This window comes from Vicugna pacos, chromosome 14 (genome assembly GCF_048564905.1).
Source record: "Vicugna pacos chromosome 14, VicPac4, whole genome shotgun sequence".
NCBI lineage: Eukaryota > Metazoa > Chordata > Mammalia > Artiodactyla > Camelidae > Vicugna > Vicugna pacos.
The window spans coordinates 45,336,007-45,342,494 of record NC_133000.1 but is presented as its reverse complement, the minus strand read 5'-3'; positions in this window follow the sequence as shown (position 1 = coordinate 45,342,494).

Genomic DNA, 6,488 nt, shown 5'->3' with positions numbered 1-6,488 from the left:
AGGGAGCTTGTTCAAAATACAGCTTCCCAGATGAATGGATAAAGCAGTTGTGATATATATCATGGACTAGTACTCAGTCATAAAAAAGAATGATATATTGCCATTTGCAGCAACATGGATGGACCTAGAGATTATCATATTAACTGAAGTAAATCAGACAGAGAGAGACAAATATCATATTATATCACTTATATGTGGAATCTAAAAAACCAATGATACAATGAACTTATTTACAAACCAGAAATAGACTCACAGACATAGAAAAAGGGGAAAGGAGTCGGGGTGGATAAATTAGGAACTTGGGATTAACAGATACACACTACTGTATATAAAATAGATAAACAACAAAGTCCTACTGCATAGTACAGGAACTATATTCAATACCTTGTAATAACCTATAATGGAAAAGAATCTGAAAAAGAACATATATTTTTTTCTACTGAATCACTTTGCTTTACACTAGAAACTAACATAACATTGTAAACCAACTATACTTCAATAAAAATAAATTAATTTTAAAAAATACAGCTTCTGAAGTTTGGGTTCTACTGGTCAGTGTGGAGTTGAGGACTTAACAAACATCAGACAATGCTGATGCAGGCATCAAGAAAACATAAATTGTGTTACTTTTATTCAGTCAAGAAGTAGAAAGACTAGAAATGAGGTGCAGTGGCTACAGAGATCAAGCAAAGAAATTTGAACAGCTTAGAAGGCATCCTCAAAATGTTGTTTTAATTAATTCTTGGTCTTCTGGGAAAACCTTTTTCTCAGGTAATCATAATTGCAGAGATTCTGTAAGATCATACATTTACCTTGGGAACAGTGACTTCAGAGGCTGAAATTTCAGGTAACAAGTTCTGACTAATGTTCCTCAAACTCTCCCACCACTTTTGGATGTCATAATTTTTAGTTTCAGTTACATCTGAAGAAGCCACATCAAGGCAGGTCACTACTGGTAACATCAAACAAATTTGATTCTTTTGGATCTTAATGCTAGACCACTTCCTGTTCTCCAAATAAGGAGAGTTAGCCAACATTCTCAGTCCTCCAATGGACTAAAATACAAAATGTCACTTTTTTGTCCAAAGACCATCATGTCAAATAACACCAGAGGAAATGCTTTTTTTTTTACCACAAATCAAGTTTTAAACATGTGCTCAAATATAGAAATAAGATGTGCAATACTTTTAGCTAAATAAAAGTCACTTACATCAAAGAGATTTTAAAATCATCATTTACTCCCCACAGTAAATAAGCAAAAAACAACTTACATAAGGCCCCTTCTGGTCATAATTCTAGCCTGTTTTTTTCTCCTAAACTGTGAACTCCATTTAACTGTCCTTTCTTCATTTTTTCAGATCCTAGAGTAAAAACATTTTCATTGAAACATTTAATCACTTTAAGGGTTTCTTTCTCTAACCACCTTCTCACAGACACTTCCATTCAAAAATTCAAATGTGACAACGGAGCTGCAAAAACAGAAGAGTTACCCACTGATCTCCAGGGAGCCCAACCTACATGCCTTCCTTCTGAGAAAGAACGGGTCCAACGGCTCACAGTCAGCTATGTTGGTTTTGTTGTTTGTGACGTGTGTGCATACAATATAGAAACCTGGCATAAAATATAAAATATAACAAAAACTCACTTGAAATTTTTAAGAAATTTGAGTTAATTCTGAAAAATAGATTAAAATGATGAAATCAGCTCAGAAACAAGAGGATGAAAATTATCTACTTCAGGATGACACCTGCACTCCAATGTTCATAGCAGCACTATTTACAATAGCCAAAACATGGAAACAGCCTAAATGTCCATCAACAGGTGACTGGATAAAGAAGATGTGATATATTTATACAATGGAATACTACTCAGCCATAAAAACCGACAACATAATGCCATTTGCAGCAACATGGATGCTCCTAGAGAATGTCATTCTAAGTGAAGTAAGCCAGAAAGAGAAAGAAAAATACCATATGAGATCGCTCATATGTGGAATCTAAAAAACAAAAACAAACAAACAAACAAAAACAAAGCATAAATACAGGACAGAAATAGACTCATGGACAGAGAATACAGACTTGTGGTTACCGGGGGGGGGGGGGTAGAGGGTGGGAAGGGATAGACTGGGATTTCAAAATTGTAGAATAGATAAACAAGATTACACTGTATAGCACAGGGAAATATACACAAAATGTTATGATAAATCACAGAGAAAAAAATGTGACAATGAGTGTGTATATGTCCATGAATGACTGAAAAATTGTGCTGAACACTGGAATTTGACACAACACTGTAAAATGATTATGAATCAATAAAAAATGTAAAAAAAAAGAAATTTGAGTTAATTCTGAAAAATAGATTAAAATGATGAAATCAGCTCAGAAACAAGAGGATGAAAATTACACCTGAAGAAAAGAGAAGCCAAGGAAAGCTACGATTCACCTCAACTATGGTTGTATTAAGAAACCCTCCACTGGAAATCAGGGCTGGCCCTTTCTGACACACAGGTTCACGTTCAACCATGCTCTGTGGATAAAGGGAGAGTCACGTACAACTGTGTTATGGGGCCTCATCCCATGCTGGGTGGGGTGGTTGTGAAGCTGAGTCTCCCGTTGATGGCTGAGTCTCATGTAACTAATTCAACTAAGCCACACAAGGCCAGCTCCTTGTCCAGCTTCTCTGCATCCCCCCACAGTCCCCTCTGTCAGCCCTCCCAGCCCGATGGAGGACATGTCACCCTCTCCACAGTCCTAGTCCCATCTTGGTTAGCCAATTCCTCTATCTCAGCCGAGTATCAGTGGACATCCTACTGACCCTTCTGAGGGGAACATGCAGATCCCAGTCCCACTGAAGGGGAAGGAGGCTGGTGAGTTTGCCACCCGTGCAACAGTGCTGCTAAGGCTAAAGCACTTCCAACCTCACCTCCGTGAGGAACACTCATTCCACCTGCTGAAAATGACTTTGATTTTCTCCTTGAGAAGTATAACCCTAGCCTTATTGTGCTACATGGCACTCACCTTCCCCCCTGGCCTGGTTTTTTCATTAAAGAAGGTCTCACACCCTCTCAAAGACACCATTTCCTAAGTCATTCCAGTGAGTGGTCCTGCAGTTACACAATGTCTTCCACTGTCAAGGTTCTCCCTTAATTGCAGGGATGGGGAGCTATTTATTAAAAACCAAGAATTTCAGAGGGCACTACTTTCTTTACCATTGAAAAGCCATCCACTGACACTGTTCAGAATGGCCACCATTCAAAAGTCTACAAATGATAAATGCTAGAGAAGGTGTGGAGAAAAGGGGACCCTCCTACACAGCTGGTGGAAATGTAGACTTGTGCAGCTATTATGGAAAACAGTATGGAGATTCCTTAAAAAACCTAAACTAGACTTGCTGTATGATCCAGAAATCTCACTCCTGGGTATATATACAGAGGAAACTCTAATTTGAAAAGGTACATGCACCTCAGTGTTCATAGCAGCACTATTTACAATAGCCAAGATATGGAAGAAACCTAAATGTCCATTGACGAATGAGTAAAGATGTGGTCAATATATACAATGGAATACTACTCAGCCATAAAAAGAATAAAATAATACCATTTTCAGCAACATGGATGGACCTGGAGTTTGTCATACTAAGTGAAGTAAGCCAGAAAAAGAAAGAAAAATACCATGTGCTATCACTTATATGTGGAATCTTAAAAAAAAAAAAAAGACACAAATGAACTTATTTACAAAATAGAAACAGACTCACAGACATAGAAAACAAACTGGTGGTTACCAGGGAGGAAAGGGAGTAGGCAAGGATAAATTGGGAGTTCAGGATCTGTGGATACTAACTACTATATATAAAATAGATAAATGACAAAGACCTACTGTATAGCATAAGGAATTATATTCAATACCTTGTAATGGCCTATAATGAAAAAGAATATGAAAAGAAATAGATATACGTGTATAACCAAATCACTATGCTGTACACCAGAAACTAACACAACATTGTAAGTCTACTATACTTCAATTAAAAAACAAAATAAAAGAAAAACCATCGGTCTCTTCTGGAATAGGAGCCGTGCAATCATATGTATGTAGAGGAAATGGTCCAGACCAGTGAATAACCCTGCCGCCAAAGCAGAAAGGAAGCAGAAGTGACAGCACCATCACTTCTTGTGGACAGAGGTGGCCCTGAGAACACCTAACATAGGATATTACATTATCATCGTGAAAGCAAATGGATGAAGAAAGGCTACTAGGGGAGGCTGAAAAAGTATAGTAAAATTGAAAATAATGTTGTTAAAGCAAAAGAGCAGAAAGAATGAGAGAGAATGGGTGTGATTATAAAAGATCTATAAATGAATGATGAATTAACTAAAAGGCAAGTCTAATTGTGTTTTGATTCGGCTGGTCTATTTAATTCATTACATCAGCCGGTAAACACGTATTAATCTCCTACAGTCAGGTTCTGAGTAGTCAGTGAATAAGACAGATATCATCCCAGTCCTCATGGGGATCACAGTCTTGAGACAAAGAGACATTCAAAAATAGTTATCCAAGTATGCAGCTAATGTTATTGAAGAAAAGTACAAGGTACAGTGTGAGCATGTCACCGGGGTCACAGGTTGGGGATGAGCAGGGAAGAGCTTTGTGCCAGAGTGACATCTAGACTAACCAGAAACATGAAGAGGCAGTAACCTGGTGTGCAGGGGGCAGGGGAGGAACCTGAGGAAAGGCTCTAGAAGGAGCAGCTTGGTGCATTCTAGACATTACACCCAGGTCAGTGTGGCCGTGGAGGACTGAGCAAGAGAGAGGCTTTTGGGAGCAAGAAGAGCAGAAGAAGCAGATGATCAGGGTCTTGGCAGGTTCAAGAAGACTTAGGGTTTTGTCTCGGAGACAGTGGGAAGCCATTCCAGGCTTCTGTAGAAGAATGACTTCTGAGCTGAGCACTAGAGCTGCTGTGTGGGGACAGGATTGGGAGGGACATGGGCAGGTGAAGAAAAAACGAGTAAATGTAATTCAGGTGAGAAGTGAAGGTTGCTTGGACAAGGAAAATAACTCTGGACAGAGTCAAGAAGTACTGTATAAAAATGTAGATCAGAGAAGCTATGAGGAAAAAGGCTGGAAAAGATTGTAATTTTAAGTAGGAGAGTCAGGGGAGGCCTCCTTATATTAGATGACGCTTAGAAAGATGAAGAGAGAGAGAGTTACTCCATGGAGACCTCCAAGTTTGTCTTCCTGGTCGCCTTTCTTACAAGTGTTAATGATTGTATTTGCTTCTTTGCTTGGACTGTAAGTCCCATCAGGGCAAGGACCATTGTCTGTCCTGTTCATTCTTGTACCTTTAGACCTTGGTACAAGTATTTTGTGTAAAGAGTCAATACCTGAAATGGAGCAGATGTTTAGAGTTCATCCTCTACCCCAATCGAGTAAAATCTGGATGCCTGATCAGGGCCAATGGTGATGATTTTCTAGGATGTACAGTATTTGTTTGACAGAGAACCATGGGAGCTCAGGTTTTGTCTACCCACTGAACACCCTCTTCCCCATTTTGCTGGTAACACTCTTCCTTTTTGTGAGACTCTTTCCTCTCCCACACCGTGGGAGCATCTCCTCAGTGGCCAAAGTTCCACACTTTCGTGGCTGCACAAGGGACTCTGGGATGGATGTGTGACCCCAGTGGTGCCCATCGGGGCTAGGAGGGGTTGCTCATGTCGTTACCCTGTACAGACCATGTAAGCCACCTGGGGCCAGCTTTGCCCCTGGGCAGGGAGATTACACCTGAGAATGAGTCAACACAGAGAAAGCAGTGGTAAAAGAGAAGAAAGATGGTTTTATAACTGCCCGTTAAGACTCCTAGACTTCACTTAGCGTCTTTATGAGTGTATCCACCAAGCAACAGTTTAAAGGGACATCATTAGGAAACTGAGAAGAGTACTTTTTTTCCTTCTTTGTACTATCCATCTTCCAACTAAACAAGTGTTGAATTAATATCTAATGGCCTGGTGACGATGGAACCATGATTAATTTTATACGAAATGAAAATCTCTTCCTTCAATTCATAAAACATATGGGGTACAACTACTGTACCCTAGGTTCTGTGCTAGAAGCTCGATAGAGAATATTGACAGGTGGGGGAAGGGTAGAGCACATGCTTAGCATGTTTGAGGTCCTAGGCTCAATCCCCAGTACCTCCTCTAAAATAAATAAATAAACCTAATTACCTCCCTCCTCCCACTAAAATAAAATAATTAAAATAATACAATAATAAATAAGTAAAATATTTTTAAAAGAATTTTTTAAAAAGCTAGTATAGAATGTTGACATGATAGGTTTTTGGTTTTGTTTGGAAAATAGAAACAGTAATAAATTTCATGGAGAAGCTCAGGGAGAAATGGAAGTTCAAAGCAGGGAGCCCAACCTAGTCACCAGAGGTCAGAGGGTTGGGGTACTCAGGACCACTCCCAGAGGAAGGGGTGGCCAGCTCAAGACCTG